Source organism: Physella acuta, unplaced genomic scaffold (assembly GCF_028476545.2).
Source record: "Physella acuta isolate Inbredline_101_S28 unplaced genomic scaffold, ASM2847654v3 ptg001134l, whole genome shotgun sequence".
NCBI lineage: Eukaryota > Metazoa > Mollusca > Gastropoda > Physidae > Physella > Physella acuta.
In genome coordinates this window covers 155,920-175,356 of record NW_026732651.1, presented here as the reverse complement: position 1 = coordinate 175,356, position 19,437 = coordinate 155,920, and the positions used below count along the sequence as shown (strand labels likewise).

Below are 19,437 nucleotides of genomic sequence, written 5' to 3'. Positions count from 1 at the left end.
GGAGTTCATTTTCAAAAACACAATCAGAAACATTTGCCATCAAACCCTCATACATAAGAAACAAAACGGGGGGAATAGGATTACACGACATTAACACGAAAATCAATGCTTTCAGACTAAAACATTTGGACAGAATTAGAATAGAACCACACTACCACCCACTAACACGGTAATACATTGGACATAGAATAAACATCATTCTAAAGACAAACAATATGACACCACATTACGGAGGAACAGATGTAGGTAGCTTTTACAGGGACGCCCTTAACATCTTCAAAACAGACAGAAATACTATAGGGGAAAACACAAAGAAAATATAAGACTAGTACCTCTACATAACAGGATAAAATGGACCAGAGATTTCAATACTCACTATAGACATTAGCGCCACCTTTAGAAACCTCTACAATAAACAGATCACACAGAAAGAAAGAGAAGTAGGCTACAGACTTATTTACAACACAACACCAAACACCAGGAACCACATAATAGACACATACTTCAATACAACATGTCAAATATGTAAACAGAAGATACAAGAAACATAACGACATATATATCTGGAATGCAAAACGTTACAAAAAGTTATGCAAACCCTAGGGACAATACAAAAAACAACACAGACAGTAGCGCTAAAGATTGCCATTACGCTCAACAACATAATACAAACAAATCATAGATCAGATGACAATGATAAATTGATAGCAACAGCAATATACAGACACACAATATGGATAACCCGCAATAAGATAAAACATAAAGGTCAGATTTATACTGAAAACTACATTGACGCAATCTTTAAAGCAACACTTAGACGAAGACTAGGCAACACGACCATAATTTTGAACATAAATATAAAACCACCCAGTTAAATACATGGACACACTCAATGCAACTTTCGGATGTAGGAAAAAAGAATACAAACATAAAGCAAATAAAGAGAATAGTAGGGGAGACAAGACAGGCAAAAAAAAAAAAAAAAAAAAAAAAATAGATCTATATAGACGAAAAAAAAATTAATTTATTTGTATTTCTTTACTTTGACATTATGTAAATTATTACCAACCTATCACCGTAAAATATGAAGTAGTTTGTTTTATGGAAAATAGATCCAAAAGTTAAATAAAAAATTTCTTTATTCTTAAAAAAAAAAAAAAATGTTTGACCAAAAATAAAAATTAAGTTAAAGATTCTTATTCAATTAAAAAAAACAAAAAAAAACAGTTTCACACTCTTCAATTCTATACAACAACCAGGCTCAAATCACCAAATGTTTCACACTCTTCAATTCTATACAACAACCAGGCTCAAATCACCAAATGTTTCACACTCTTCAATTCTATACAACAACCAGGCTCAAATCACCAAATGTTTCACACTCTTCAATTCTATACAACAACCAGGCTCAAATCACCAAATGTTTCACACTCTTCAATTCTATACAACAACCAGGCTCAAATCACCAAATGTTTCACACTCTTCAATTCTATACAACAACCAGGCTCAAATCACCAAATGTTTCACACTCTTCAATTCTATACAACAACCAGGCTCAAATCACCAAATGTTTCACACTCTTCAATTCTATACAACAACCAGGCTCAAATCACCAAATGTTTCACACTCTTCAATTCTATACAACAACCAGGCTCAAATCACCAAATGTTTCACACTCTTCAATTCTATACAACAACCAGGCTCAAATCACCAAATGTTTCACACTCTTCAATTCTATACAACAACCAGGCTCAAATCACCAAATGTTTCACACTCTTCAATTCTATACAACAACCAGGCTCAAATCACCAAATGTTTCACACTCTTCAATTCTATACAACAACCAGGCTCAAATCACCAAATGTTTCACACTCTTCAATACTATACAACAACCAGGCTCAAATCACCAAATGTTTCACACTCTTCAATTCTATACAACAACCAGGCTCAAATCACCAAATGTTTCACACTCTTCAATTCTATACAACAACCAGGCTCAAATCACCAAATGTTTCACACTCTTCAATTCTATACAACAACCAGGCTCAAATCACCAAATGTTTCACACTCTTCAATTCTACACAACAACCAGGCTCAAATCACCAAATGTTTCACACTCTTCAATTCTATACAACAACCAGGCTCAAATCACCAAATGTTTCACACTCTTCAATTCTATACAACAACCAGGCTCAAATCACCAAATGTTTCACACTCTTCAATTCTACACAACAACCAGGCTCAAATCACCAAATGTTTCACACTCTTCAATTCTATACAACAACCAGGCTCAAATCACCAAATGTTTCACACTCTTCAATTCTATACAACAACCAGGCTCAAATCACCAAATGTTTCACACTCTTCAATTCTATACAACAACCAGGCTCAAATCACCAAATGTTTCACACTCTTCAATTCTATACAACAACCAGGCTCAAATCACCAAATGTTTCACACTCTTCAATTCTATACAACAACCAGGCTCAAATCACCAAATGTTTCACACTCTTCAATTCTATACAACAACCAGGCTCAAATCACCAAATGTTTCACACTCTTCAATTCTATACAACAACCAAGCTCAAATCACCAAATGTTTCACACTCTTCAATTCTACACAACAACCAGGCTCAAATCACCAAATGTTTCACACTCTTCAATTCTATACAACAACCAGGCTCAAATCACCAAATGTTTCACACTCTTCAATTCTATACAACAACCAGGCTCAAATCACCAAATGTTTCACACTCTTCAATTCTACACAACAACCAGGCTCAAATCACCAAATGTTTCACACTCTTCAATTCTATACAACAACCAGGCTCAAATCACCAAATGTTTCACACTCTTCAATTCTTTACAACAACCAGGCTCAAATCACCAAATGTTTCACACTTCAATTCTATATACAACAACCAGGATCAAATCACCAAATGTTTCACACTGCAAATTTAACAACAACCAAGCTCAAATGACCAAATGTTTCACACTGCAAATTTAACAACAACCAGGCTCAAATGACCAAATGTTTCACACTGCAAATCTAACAACAACCAGGCTCAAATGACCAAATGTTTCACACTGCAAATCTAACAACAAGCAGCCCCAAATCACCAAATGTTTCACACTCTTCAATTCTATACAACAACCAGGCTCAAATCACCCATTAACCTCAAGACGGTGAGTGACAGCTTGACGGCTAGGTAGAAAAAAGTAGATAACCCGACCCCCCCCCCCCACCTTTCCCCTGCTCCGGGAGGATTACTAAACATTGACAACTACCTTCACAAGATCCCCTTCCCCTCCCACACATATCCCGAAAAAAAACGACAACAAAAATGTAATGACCTCATAGACGACGAAAACGATTCTGTGGCGAAGGGTAATAAAGGACATAAGGACTTAGTACGTGACAAACTCAACTGATAGCTAAATGAAGGACATATGGACTTAGGATATGACAAAGTCAACTGATAGCTAAATGAAGGACATAATGACTTACGACATGACAAACTCAACTGATAGCTAAATGAAGGACATAATGACATAGGACATAGCAACCTCAACTGATAGCTAAATGAAGGACATTAGGACTTAGTACGTAACAAACTCAACTGATAGCTAAATGAAGGACATAATGACATAGGACGTGACAAACTCAACTGATAGCTAAATGAAGGACATAAGGACTTAGGACGTGACAAACTCAACTGATAGCTAAATGAAGGACAAAAGGACATAGGACGTGACAAACTCAACTGATAGCTAAATGAAGGACATAAGGACTTAGAACATTACAAACTCAACTGATAGCAAAATGAAGGACATAAGGACTTAGAACATTACAAACTCAACTGATAGCTAAATGAAGGACATAAGGACTTAGGACGTGACAAACTCAACTGATAGCTCGGATAAACTCGGGGAATGTCTGAGCTACGGTGACCCAACTAAACTCATACACACAGAGGTCATGACCTTAGGGACCACGAGGCAACAGCGACAAGACATGTATATACAATATATATATATATAAAATAAAATAAAAGATGACTGGTGGGTTGTAGGTGTAATTGAACTGGATGAATGCTACTTCTTCTATTAACAAAATTAAAATGTACATTACAATCATTGTCCCGCCCTTCTAAAATACATTCTAAACAGACAGTCTTTTGGTGCATTCCCTGCTCCCTAGTTTCTTTCAGGCATCTCTTCTAAGCCCCCCACCCCCCCCCCCCCCCCCCACCCCCCGAAAAAATTTTACCGCCCCCCCCCCCCCCCCGAACGAAATGAAATTTATCTAATTTATATAGAAAATATATACTTTTAACAGTGTCCGCCCCCCCCCCCCCCCCCGAAGAAAGTCTACCGCCCCACAAAAATTTCAAGTGCCCCCCCGGAGAAAAAAGTCTGGAAGAAACACTGCTCCCTACCGTCCCAAACTATCCCCTAAAAACCCGATTTCTCTGTGCTTTCATTTTCTTTCAGGTAGAACAATTTGCTCCAGCAAACGTAATTCATAACTCCCCAACACCCATAACACTATGTACTTATAATCCAAAATGTAGTGTTTTTAACGAATACGACCTAACTAATAAGCAATATGTTTTTTTAGATGCTGGTGAAGTTACTTTTTTTCTTAATATTATGGGTGGATTCTGTCGGAGCAAGCGACAAACCTGAAGAAAAAACATGCAACCCACAAGAAGAGAAAACAAATGGTACGAAAAATGACATTATAGTTCCATTAATAAACAATTAAAAAAAAAATTGTGTATACATTTTCTTTAAGTTAATAGAAATCTTTATTTAACTTAGTGACTTTTATGACTTTTATGTTTTCCTCAGATGAAATTTATGAGATATGTTTTTACGTATCTGTATTTCTAAACCTGGTGCTGATCGGCTGTGGTTTATTTCTCTGGGCTCGCAAAGTAAAGAAAACAAGAAACAAAGAAATGGATTTAGAGTCAAATTTTGGAGAAAATGTCATAAAAATTCCAAAAGAAGGTCGGAGTACGGGTATGCAACTATGTATATATATATATATATATATATATATATATATATATATATATATATATATATATATATATATATATACGCTAAATTACAAAAATATAGTAGGAACTTATCAGCTGGAATATATAAGCTTTGTCCCACTTAATTTTCAAACCTGTATTACATACATTTTATATTTGAACAGATTTGTGTAACAAGGAAAAAGAAGAAAGATGTGTTAATGAACTTCTCGAAGCTTTTTTTGCTTTAAACAAAAAAGTATGTTTTTCACACTTGTTATTAAACTATTATAACTATTTTAATAGTTTTAGATATTATTTTAGAGCATAGGCCTTCACGTCTGACTTCATGCATTGAAGTCGAGGCGATATTATTTATGTTTGATTGGTAGCTTCGGACACGCTTGGTTAACATTTGGCATTTCATTTTTTTTATCCAGTATATTGACTCCCTAGATGAGAATTGCCGGTTGGCAACAGAGAATGCCACCCTAAAGAATAGCCGAGACCTTATTAAGAAAAAAATATGTCGCATAAAAAGAAACTTGGGACATGAAGTTTTACCTGAGAAGTAAGCTGAGAACTTCTTCAAATGTTGTGAATTATGAACATGTGTAAAAATGGATTTTATTAGGTGCAATTTTGATGACATGATTTATAATTGTAAATATTTTGTTGACCGCCTATTTCATATACATAGATATATGTTGCTGTCTTTGAACTCTACTATTCACAAAATGTGGTGTTTTTAATTTGTGATTTGTTGTAGCCAGGAAAATGTTAATGTTAGATCTAATTTTAAATCAAAGTATGCCACGTTAGAATGCTCAACCATAAGTATTGGGAATTTTTTTTTATCTTTTTGGTCAGGAAGGATATTTTTTATAGCTTGTTGCCACTTTGTAGTGTTACATCACACATTGTCTTTTATTTAAGTTACTTTAATTGAATATCCACTTGGTAAATCAATTATGGATTTGTGATTTGAAAAATGATAAATATTAGTTTCAGGTTTATATATATTAGGTTAGGTTAGTTTCTTGTTAAGTCATTTGTCCTTGTTGCAAGTATCTTGTGGTTGTTTCATTCATCTTATTCTATCCTACACTTTCACAATCTACTTAATATGTTGTTTGTTCTTCACATTGAGCAATCCTGCATTTTTTAAAATTATAATCATTATTTCGGTACTGAACTAAAGGCATGTTTATGCCCCCCTTGTTATCAAACCTGATTTAAGTCATGCTGATTTTTTTTCTGTGGTTACTAATTACCTCTTTATGTTGCCATAGTGTACTGTTGAAGTAAGAACTGTACTTTAAACAGCACTATTGAATTTATCAGAATTTATAAATTTGACTGGATTACTTGTTTCAACTGAAGGTTTGTTTACAAAAAAGTTAAATCACAAGTGTGTTTAGTAAGAATTTTGTAGTCGGTACCTGTACTGTTTTATCAAAATAAAGGAAATCTCATAAAAAAAATATTCAAATAAGGGTCGATATTAAAATAGTTAATTTCGATTCTTCGAATTAAAAAAGAAAAAGGTTACAAAGTAGTCAAGTTGAGAGAAGAGATGTATCAAATCTGAACCTAAAAATATCTACCATAAATTATAGCAAATGGGATCATATTGAGATCTCTGATGATGAAGATGATACCCATCCAAATATCGACACACCCAGTTTATTCTGATAGCGTCATCAAGCAAGAGTTGAAAGAATGGAGGAGCAAAAAAAAAGAAAGGAAAAAAAAGACGTTTGAGCAAGATAAACAAAGTTATCAACAAAGAATAGCAGAGATGAAAAGGAAAGTAAAAGAGGCTGAGGAGTCTCCATCATCTGATTTTCAAAAGCTCAAGATTGAACTTTCAGAACTAGGGAAACAAGAAGAAGAATATAGAAAGAAGGAAGGTGAACTCAAAATAAGAAGAAAAATTGACACCTTTGAATATTGACACCATTTGTAAAGAAGCAAATTCTAAAACACTGATAAATAAAGCAGCACCACCACCGAAAGAACTTTCAGAAGAAGGAAAATTAGCAAGCAGCAAGAATTTACTAAAAAATATAAGAGTGAAATCCGCAAGTATGGCATGCTTCGGAAGTGGGATGACAGCAAGCAGTGTCTAACAGAACACAACTACCTTGTGTGTGAGGAGACTGCCAACTATCTTGTTATCTGGTGTATTGATCTAGAGGTGGAAGAGAAACATGATCTCATGAAACATGTCAGTCATCAATGCATTGTCATGCAATTTATTTTGGAACTGGCAAAATGTCTAAAGACTGATCCGCGCCGTTGCGTCGGGGCTTTCTTCTCCAGAATTAAACTTGGAGAAAAACAGTACACTGATGCTTTTAATGATGAGCTTGAAGCTTTCAGGTCAAGAATTTAGGAGAGGGCTAGAATAAGGATTGAAGAAGCCATTAAAGAATATGAAGAGGAAGAGCGTAAAAAACGTAAAAAAAACGAATTGTACAATTCGTATATTTCTAAACGTGTATTCTGGTTTAACTTGTTTTTTTATCCATCAAAAGGTGCAATTTGTCAACAAATAACTTATTTTATCATTGTTTTATAAAACTGTTCAAATGAATTTTTTAAATTAAATTTTGTATTGCTGCTAAATAAAAAAGTCATATTGGCCATTGCTATTGAGCTATTTTAAATTTATATTTGAATAAGTTACTGTTGTTTATCAGTTCAGTATTTCAGTTGCATAATCATAAATTGTTCTATTATTTCAAGTATTAACACAGGCTGTATGAATTACCACATTACACTAAAAGTAAACAGGTTTAGTAGTGTTTATTTAAAAAAAACGTAAACCTATTTAAAGATTTATATACATAGCAGAATAAAACCATAGTGATTAGTGTTCACTTTTCTGTGAAATGTACTTAAAAACTTTTGAATATTTAGTTACCAAAACATTGATGGGCAACTGCAATTCTGTAATTGTTTTTATTATCGTCTTTTATCAAATTGCATAGTGTACAATTTTCAGGTATTATTTCTCATCAATCTAACTTTTAATGAGTTTAATTTCATTTTGTAAATAATGGCACATTACATGTACTATTAAATTGACCAATAGTTTACAATAACAACAATTGTAAAATACTAATTTAATTGTTCGTTATTTATTAAATAATTTTAAACTGAGGCCAGTCTGCAAGGGCATGTTTATAAAGATCTTAGAATAATAAAATTATCTTCCCACTTCACAAAATAAACCGGGAGTGATCTCCCCTAAACTTTCTCAAATATTCTTATATAAAACAACAGGGGATGGGAATTCGGGCTATAGACATGATTTTTAATGCATTTTAAATACTTAAAGTTTTAAAAATAGAATAAAATCTCGTAGACAAAAAAATTGCACACCAAGTGAACGCCAAATAAAAAAGTGCATATTACTGTGCAATATTATTAGTACTTTAAACATTTACATAAGTTTTTTGAGAAATCGGAAGTAGCGTAAAATACTACTTCAGTTCAACAGAAATTACTAAAAATTTAACAGAAGGTAGAAAATTAAATCTTTTACTCACATGTGAAATTGCATTTATCTTTCTGAAATAGTACTCAAGTTATAGGCTTTTGAAAAATTCAAAGTAGAAAAAGTACCACTTCCGTTTATCGGAAATCGCTCAAAAGTTGATACGAATCTACGGTTTTGATAAAATACTTATATATGAAATTACATCAACCTCGCTGTAACGGTAATCAAGTAATCGTGTTTACACAGAGACACACACACAGACAAACACACAGATACACAGACATGCGGACAGAATTGCAAAGCCCAGTTTTTCAGACTGGATTACGCATAAAACCTCTTAATTTTGATAAATCTGGATTTATAATTTTTGCCCGATTAAAATAAGTCCTCTGTACTTCGGATGTGAGGTGTAATACGGTGAAAATTGTTAAAATTTCAAGTGATTTTTGTACACGATTACAATACTTTCTCTATAGGGCCTACTTCGTATTTACGAGAAAGTAAAAAAAACGATAAAAAAATTCATAAAAAACGTTTTAATAACAAGCTTTTATGTAATGATGCACTAAAAAGTAGAAAATAAATTATAGACTACTATTTAAATAACTATAAAGAAAAGCGTGGGTCACTTTAGTATCTATTGGATACCTTTACTAATGTTAAGGAAGACACCCACGCTTTTCTTTATAGTTATTTAAATAGTAGTCTATAATTTATTTTCTACTTTTTAGTGCATCATTACATAAAAGCTTGTTATTAAAACGTTTTTTATGAATTTTTTTTTCAGTACTTTTCATGTTTTATCTACAATAGAGTTACATGACTAAAAACCATTGCGCGCCTACTGAATATCACGTTCAGTAGGCGCGCAATGGTTTTTGAACGCAGCCATTACGTGGTCGTGATGGCGCAGCTATTGATGACGCGTGTGGTGTGGTTGGCTAGACATGCCTACTAATTCGGTCCAAATTTTAATTAATTCATAAAAAATCAATTAGGCATCCAATTAAGTCAAATTTAGTTTCAGATTGCATTGTCTTCATGTCTTGACCCACGTGCCAACTGTGAATCGTATCGGTCAAGTAGAACTGTCCGAATTTTCACTCCTACGTTTCCGTCTAGACAGACAGACTGTCGACTGACGACTGACGAGGAAGTGAGTTAAATAAAAGCTTGTAATTAATGATGAGCTTGAAGCTTTCAGGTCAAGAATTTAGGAGAGGGCTAGAATAAGGATTGAAGAAGCCATTAAAGAATATGAAGAGGAAGAGCGTAAAAAACGTAAAAAAAACGAATTGTACAATTCGTATATTTCTAAACGTGTATTCTGGTTTAACTTGTTTTTTTATCCATCAAAAGGTGCAATTTGTCAACAAATAACTTATTTTATCATTGTTTTATAAAACTGTTCAAATGAATTTTTTAAATTAAATTTTGTATTGCTGCTAAATAAAAAAGTCATATTGGCCATTGCTATTGAGCTATTTTAAATTTATATTTGAATAAGTTACTGTTGTTTATCAGTTCAGTATTTCAGTTGCATAATCATAAATTGTTCTATTATTTCAAGTATTAACACAGGCTGTATGAATTACCACATTACACTAAAAGTAAACAGGTTTAGTAGTGTTTATTTAAAAAAAACGTAAACCTATTTAAAGATTTATATACATAGCAGAATAAAACCATAGTGATTAGTGTTCACTTTTCTGTGAAATGTACTTAAAAACTTTTGAATATTTAGTTACCAAAACATTGATGGGCAACTGCAATTCTGTAATTGTTTTTATTATCGTCTTTTATCAAATTGCATAGTGTACAATTTTCAGGTATTATTTCTCATCAATCTAACTTTTAATGAGTTTAATTTCATTTTGTAAATAATGGCACATTACATGTACTATTAAATTGACCAATAGTTTACAATAACAACAATTGTAAAATACTAATTTAATTGTTCGTTATTTATTAAATAATTTTAAACTGAGGCCAGTCTGCAAGGGCATGTTTATAAAGATCTTAGAATAATAAAATTATCTTCCCACTTCACAAAATAAACCGGGAGTGATCTCCCCTAAACTTTCTCAAATATTCTTATATAAAACAACAGGGGATGGGAATTCGGGCTATAGACATGATTTTTAATGCATTTTAAATACTTAAAGTTTTAAAAATAGAATAAAATCTCGTAGACAAAAAAATTGCACACCAAGTGAACGCCAAATAAAAAAGTGCATATTACTGTGCAATATTATTAGTACTTTAAACATTTACATAAGTTTTTTGAGAAATCGGAAGTAGCGTAAAATACTACTTCAGTTCAACAGAAATTACTAAAAATTTAACAGAAGGTAGAAAATTAAATCTTTTACTCACATGTGAAATTGCATTTATCTTTCTGAAATAGTACTCAAGTTATAGGCTTTTGAAAAATTCAAAGTAGAAAAAGTACCACTTCCGTTTATCGGAAATCGCTCAAAAGTTGATACGAATCTACGGTTTTGATAAAATACTTATATATGAAATTACATCAACCTCGCTGTAACGGTAATCAAGTAATCGTGTTTACACAGAGACACACACACAGACAAACACACAGATACACAGACATGCGGACAGAATTGCAAAGCCCAGTTTTTCAGACTGGATTACGCATAAAACCTCTTAATTTTGATAAATCTGGATTTATAATTTTTGCCCGATTAAAATAAGTCCTCTGTACTTCGGATGTGAGGTGTAATACGGTGAAAATTGTTAAAATTTCAAGTGATTTTTGTACACGATTACAATACTTTCTCTATAGGGCCTACTTCGTATTTACGAGAAAGTAAAAAAAACGATAAAAAAATTCATAAAAAACGTTTTAATAACAAGCTTTTATGTAATGATGCACTAAAAAGTAGAAAATAAATTATAGACTACTATTTAAATAACTATAAAGAAAAGCGTGGGTCACTTTAGTATCTATTGGATACCTTTACTAATGTTAAGGAAGACACCCACGCTTTTCTTTATAGTTATTTAAATAGTAGTCTATAATTTATTTTCTACTTTTTAGTGCATCATTACATAAAAGCTTGTTATTAAAACGTTTTTTATGAATTTTTTTTTCAGTACTTTTCATGTTTTATCTACAATAGAGTTACATGACTAAAAACCATTGCGCGCCTACTGAATATCACGTTCAGTAGGCGCGCAATGGTTTTTGAACGCAGCCATTACGTGGTCGTGATGGCGCAGCTATTGATGACGCGTGTGGTGTGGTTGGCTAGACATGCCTACTAATTCGGTCCAAATTTTAATTAATTCATAAAAAATCAATTAGGCATCCAATTAAGTCAAATTTAGTTTCAGATTGCATTGTCTTCATGTCTTGACCCACGTGCCAACTGTGAATCGTATCGGTCAAGTAGAACTGTCCGAATTTTCACTCCTGCGTTTCCGTCTAGACAGACAGACTGTCGACTGACGACTGACGAGGAAGTGAGTTAAATAAAAGCTTGTAATAAAATAGTTAAGCAGAAAGAAATATTACTATTGTAAATCTGTATCATTCCTCACAAGCCGATGATGAAGACTGTAATACTTATATATATATATATATATATATATATATATATATATATATATATATATATATATATATATATATATATTGGATGATCTGTCTCACTTGGATTTATGATGACGATGATGATGATGATTATGATGATTTACGTGCTAAGTTTGGGATTAACATATAGCGTTTTAATGTCTTTTCACTTGTGTATTTGAATACTAAAATTTCATGAGTATTTAAACGGGTTCACAGGGGTCGGCGTGATCGAGTCGGTAAAGCTCATGGTTGCTAAACCGAAAAGTCTCGAGTTCGAACCCCCGAGCAAATAAGGCTCGTTAGCTGGGGACAGCCACTCTTCTAGGAGAGACAACTCCAAAATTAAACAACTGCTACCTTGTAGTTTGTTCTTGGTTGGACAAAGGCTATGGAAGCAAATCCAAAAAGAAAAGCAGAGGCGTAGCGACCCTTCCCGGAGCCGGGGGACACATTTTCACTTTGGCGCCCCCCCCCCCCCCCCGAGATAAATTTTCAAGTTGGCGCATCCCCCCCCACCCCCAATATATTTTTTAAAATATTTATAAAGCAAAATTGCAGCTTTTAATTTTATTTTCAACCCATTTTGGCCCTCCCTAGGGTCGGCGCCCCAGGGACATATTTACCCGCCCCCCTCCCCTCACTACGCCTCTGGCTTAACCTAGAACGTTTAACTCTAACTAGTTTAAAATATCCGTGTATACGTTTACTTGTATCATGTTTGACCAATAGTTATTTCAACATGTCTGTTTAACGTTTAACACAAGATAAATAGTTGGTTAAACGTTTAACACATTTCAGCATATTCGTTTAAGACTTAAATAATTCGTCATGTTTGTTTAAAAATTCACCTTCATTATCAGCTTTTCAGTTTAGTACCCAGGGACACATGGGGCAGATGAAGTAGAGTTCATATGTTTCAATGACCTCACCATATAAAGTGGTAGTGTGATCAGTAATTTGCCCAACAACGTTAGTTTTTTCCTAATGAGAGTCTAGTCCACATCAGAGTTGGATGAACTTAAGGACGACAGTGGGATCAACTTGTTCGAGTCGGTAAGCTGATAGTTGCTAAACCGAAAAGTCTCGAGTTCGAACCCTCGGTCAGGTGAGGCTAGGTAGCTGGGGACAACAACTCTTCCAGGAGAGTCAACTACACACTCAAACAACTGCTGCCTTGTAGTTTGTTGTTGGTTGGACAAAGGTTATTGAAGCAAATCCAAAAAGAAAAGCAGGATGATGTCGAAGTCAACGGCCGATATTACGCATAATCAGTTGACGCGTAATACTAAGTTGTGTTGAAGGATATCTCTTCCACCTCAAGAATTAAGAAGGAAGAAGAAGGGCGTTTGTAAAACACTTTTGCTTAACAGGTAATTGAATACAACATGTAAGTTTATTAGTCACCTAATGCACTGATAGTAATTTCAATGTCAGACAGAAGTATGGCCATTGAATATTCATGTATGGCCATCGAATATTAAGTAACAATGCCAGTGTAGAGCGAGACATATTGTGTCGGTTCCCAGAAAAATGCGCAAATAGAAAACTTCGCAAACAGAAAAATGCGCAATAATTCTGATATTTCGTGGAAAAGTGTTTTATTAGGCTCCAATGTACATGTACATGATAATGTCTATAAATGCTCTATTGAGAAAGGCAAAAATACACTTGCGCACATTTTTTGCGCAGTTTTCCTGAATTGACTCTTTGATCTGTCGAAGCATTGTCCTGTAAGTACGAATCTTATGTTACCTGTAGTCCTTTTAGAACTATTCAATTCGGGAATGCACTGTACTTATGATACCTGTAATCCTTTTGAAACTTTTTAATTTGGTAATATGACATCAATCTGTTACCGGTAATCCTTTTGGAACTCTTTGATTAGGAAATGCACTCTACTTAAGTTACCAGTAATCCTTCTGGAACTAATTTGGTAATACACTGTACTTAAGTTACCTGTAATCCTTCTGGAACTAATTTGGTAATACGCTGTACTTAAGTTACCTGTAATCTTTTTGGAACTCTTTGATTTGTTAACGCTTTGAATATTACATCTGTTACCTGTAATCCTTCTGGAACTCTTTGATTTGATGCCTCTACGAGAACCAGAACTCAGGGAAGCCGTGGATGAACAACATCAGAGGTTTACTCTCAGGTCCGCTAGCCACGTAGTGAAGCTTGATGCCCTGTAGAAGTATACATCACGTAAGTAAACGTTTATCACGAGAGTTAGGCTGCTGAACTACCCCCAATAGGACACAATACATGAAAATTGCATTCGGTACATTTTTATGTGTGTGTCCAATTAGGTATGCCATTAGTTAGGTTCGCCTGTTGTCCCTACTGGGACATAGGCCGCTGACAAGAGCTTTCCAGACGTCTCTGTCCTGGGCTAGTCTCCCCAACTGTCCCCAGGTCTATTCAATCTTCTTGGTGTTTTCTTCCAGGTCACGTCTCCAGGTCTTTCTTGGTCTGCCTCTCCTCCTCCTGCCTTGTGGATTCCAGGTGTCTTGTTATGCTGGATACAGGCTTCCTGAGTGTGTGGCCATTCCATTTCCATTTTCTCAGGAGGATCTCTACTTCAACTGGCAGTTGATTTGTCCGTTGCCATAGAACATAATTTCTGATGGTTTTAGGCCAGAGTTTCTTCCGCCCCCCCCCCGAACGAAATGAAATTTATATAATTTATATAGAAAATATATACTTTTAACAGTGTCCGCCCCCCCCCCGAAGAAAGTCTACCGCCCCCCCCCCCCCCCCCCGAAATTTCAAGTGCCCCCCCCCGGGGAAAAAAGTCTGGAAGAAACACTGGTTGATAACAATAAATTAGGAAAACGTTATTTCAAAATAATTAAATCATTCTATTGAAGTAATATACAGGGATGGGGTGTTTGGTTTCCACTTGAAATTTTCGGGGGGGGGGGGGCGGTAGACTTTCTTCGGGGGGGGGGGGGGGGGGGGCGGACACTGTTAAAAGTATATATTTTCTATATAAATTATATAAATTTCATTTCGTTCGGGGGGGGGGGGGGGGCGGTGAAAATTTTTCGGGGGATGCATGGAAGAAACTCTGGTTTCCATAATTTCGTTGCAGCTAAATTGACTATGGCAATATTTTTTTATTAATGTTATGGGCTTATTTTTAGTGGAAGTGGTGAGAAAATAACAATTTTAAATTTAACCAGTGTCAACAAGACTTTAGGTGTAAAATACTTTAAAGTGCTTATGCTTCGCAACCAAGCGATACACATAATTACATAAAAGTGTAGGCCTGTGTCAAAAAGATAATTAATAACTGTAAAAACAGAAGACGAAAAAGTCACCGTAACCCTAAGATAAGTAGGTCACCGGCATCAGGTCAAGGAAAGACTACTCTCATTGACATTGTTCAAAACAAAAACAAGAAGAAACTTTCAAACGACGTGAGTTTGTCTCAATGTTGAACTTAAGTCTAGATTTAGTATGCAAAATAACAGAGAAATAGAATCTAGATTAAGATAAAGAATTCTAGATTTATCGGCTTGTATTTTAGTATTAAATCTAGAGTCTAGATCTAGATCTAGATCTTATCTAGATCTAGCTAGATCTAGATCTAGATCTAGTGGTAGATCATAGTAGATGTCATGTTGCCAGTGGTTCTTGAATGTACCGATCACAGCCATCAACTTCAGCAGTCAACAAGTTTAGAGTTATATGGCGCACTCACCGAACTGTACAGTTATTATTATAGAGATTCTAGATCTAGATGTAGACCTACATCTACTCTAGTACTAAAATAGACTGTAATATATCAACAACTGCAGGATGTCCCTAGCCCAGGGGTCGGCAACCTGCGGCTCGCGAGCCGCATGCGGCTCTTTTGATGTCAAGATGCGGCTCTCCAGCTCTTTGCACAAATACTAATAATCTTAATAAAAAAATAAAATACTTAAAATAAAAAAAAATGTTAGTGGCTCTTTAAAACCAGGGAAATTTTGAAAATTGTAACTTTTGGCTCTTTCGCTTCGAAAGGTTGCCGACCCCTGCCCTAGCCTAAGTCCACTAGCTCTGATGGGCGCTTAACTCACATTAGACATTATTCATTAGTTAGATCTAGATCTAGATTCTAGTACTAGATCTATCTAGTATGATTACTCATTACTCGATTGGGCACAGTGCTGAACACTTTATCCTCTGTATTATTATAATAAGGCCAAGTCTATTCCCACATAATGCCACACTTTTTTATACTAGTCTAATTAATGGATCTGGTAATTTTTAAATAGGCCTAAATAATATTTATTATGCATCAGTTTAGTTAGTAGTTTACATTGCTATTCAACTGTCAATTACCATTTAAAATTCGCATAGAAAAATATCAGGTGAAGTAGGATGTCCTTCTCAACTATAATTCAGTTTCCATCACACTTATCACAAGTTGTTTTTTCTCTTAGCAAAAATGTAAGGGACAGGTCCTTTTTGCTTTTTTGTTTTTTTTTGCATATATACCATTAATCATGTCACAAATGATTAAAAAATTAACAAACATAGCCCTTTTATGAACATTGGGAAAAATTAAAATTTTGAAAATAGGGGGCATAAATTAAGTGTCAAAAGCAGTGGCATCTGATGGGTTCAAACCTGCATCTCCTGGCACAGCAGCCATCCACATTTCCACTCGACCACACAACTTCATGCTTTAATAGGTGTGTTTAACATAAATTCTATCAAAAACAATCTATTCCTAGTCGACTCAGAATAAACGCTTCATTATACTAATTAGGCTGGTTATTAGGAGATTTCTTTGTTCAGTAAATTAGACTAATTTTAGTAATTACTAGGTTTGCTTACTAACAAGTAGACAAAGGTATTAGGCGTACTGGGTCCAAAAGGGTATTTTCACGTTATATTACCAACATGAGTTTGACTGATTAATGTTGAGATTTAGGAGTTAAGGTTCAATCATATTGATTATTCTTCCCTAATATCTGCAAGAGTATTCCTAATATTTATCTAAGTCTAGGTTTTAATTTTAATTAACCTAATGTAGACCAAATAAATTACTTTGAGTATAATATAAAATGTTATTTCAAACAACATGTATTATTCTTATTAAATGATGAAAATAATTTTATTACATTTCTGTTGTTGTTTTCTTTAAAGATTGGAAGTTACAAGAGTTTGTTCTCTATATTCATAATTTCTTTATATATGATTTTGAAACTTAAACACAAGAAATAAATCAAGTTTCGATTTGTTATGGAAACATATAATGAAGTCATTATGAACTATTTATTTGAGTAATCTTTGAAATATGTTTTTTTAAAAGACCCTCAGACTATATAGTTAAAAAAAAAGTTTCTAATTTACACAGGAAAAATGAATGGGGAATGTGTTTGTTTTTTGTGTTTAAACTAATCCCTACATAACTCTAAACTTAACTGCAATAAATATAATATTTTACTATAATAATCAACCTTTATTTACATTAAGGAAGATATCACAAAATATGCATCCATTTTTATTCAAATTTTTAAACAGTGTTAGATATTCTGATTGTAATGTGATTATTGTTTGCCATTCCACAGCTCCATTTCCCTGAATGTCTACACTCTGTCTGCAAGCTGCTGCCATCTATAGACCTGCTCTTGCTAGATCACATCATCAAGCAACTCTTCCAGTGATAAATCACATTTTTAACTCAGCTGTAGTGAGTAGGGCATTTTTTCACAAGACCTTACAAAAGCCGGGTACTGAAAAGTGCTGGGTTAGAGAAACTTCTGTGAAACATATCAGCAGTAGCGTTAACATCAGAGGTATCAGCAACACCAGCAGCATCAACCGCGCCAGAGGTATCAACAACACCAATAACATTAACAGCACCAGAGGTATCAACAACACCAATAACATTAACAGCACCAGAGGTATCAACAACACCAATAACATTAACAGCGCCAGAGGTATCAACAACACCAATAACATTAACAGCACCAGAGGTATCAACAACACCAATAACATTAACAGCACCAGAGGTATCGACGACACCAATAACATTAACAGCACCAGAGGTATCGACAACACCAACATCAACAGCACCAGAGTTATCAGCAACACCAACAACACAATGGCAGTCGAGGCTAAAGACCTGAAGTATCTGCGGTAAGTTTTTTTATCCTCTATAATGCTGAACATTTCTTCTTTTTCTTCTTCTTCATTCTTAATTATAGTTATGTTGACATTTTAAAAAAAAATGTTGCTAAATACTTAGTTTTAACTGCTAAGTGGGCTTTTCTACTTGACTTAATCCTGTCAAGCCCTTGAGAAGCCTATGTTTGCAGATGCACCTCTCCCCCAGACTCTGTTTTGGGCAGCTCTCTTTAGTTGAACCCATGTAAGCCTAGCAGCCCTTGATTCTCCTGCCACAGTTATCCTTCACAATTTATTCCTGAACTGTTTCTGTCATGTCATCTTAGTTTGGCCACTGTTGCTGAACATTTTTTTCCAATTTTACCTTTAAGGTTGTCCTTATAACCAAGATAAAAATATATCCTTTTATAATACGTTGTTTGATCCAATAATGACAAAACCATTTTCCAAATAGCTTTATTTTAAGGTGGTCTTTTAATTCACAGGACGAAAGATATATTTTTCCAAATTTTCTTAATTTGAGTACTTTGATACCCTATTCAGTTTAGGAGTTAAGTATACATACAAAAAAAAAAAAACAACAAAAAAAACAACAACTACTTACATAGAATCTGTAGACCTCATTTGTTTCTTATCCTAAATTCATATGTATGTAGTTTAAAGTAGGGTACGCAACCTCACCTTTCATTGTCTTAAATTATATAATGGTTTATTCCCTTACTTCTCTTAACTCTTAGGTTCACTGTTCTCAGCAAATGTTAATACTTATATTTTCAAACGTTGATTTTTGAACAGTAATAGAACTGCAATGCGCAATATATAAAAACGGTGTAATATGCATCGATGCAGTGACTTGCAGTTTAAGTAGGTATTGCACGTGACAAAAGCTGACTTTGTACGTACGACCTAGATCTATATATCTTTTACACCCACCATAGGCGTAGCGACCCTTCCCGGCGCCCGGGAACAAACTTTTCGATTTGCACCCCCGCTCCCCTCAAACTTTCGATTTGCACCCCCCCCCCCCCTCACGATTTCAATTTGCACCTCCCTCAACCATTCAATTTATTTTCCAACCCATTTTGGCGCCCCCTAAGGTCGGCGCCAGGGGACATATGTACCGTCCCCCCCCCCCCTCGCTACGCTACTGACACCCACAATGTATATTACACGTACTGTGA

At 34.6% G+C, this 19,437-nt stretch overlaps 1 pseudogene; it reads left to right on the top strand.

The window, feature by feature from the left end:
• The first annotated feature begins 6,566 nt into the window (after nt 1-6,566).
• On the top strand, nt 6,567-7,684 carry LOC131956205 (hsp90 co-chaperone Cdc37-like; annotated as a pseudogene).
• Nucleotides 7,685-19,437: the final 11,753 nt, after the last annotated feature.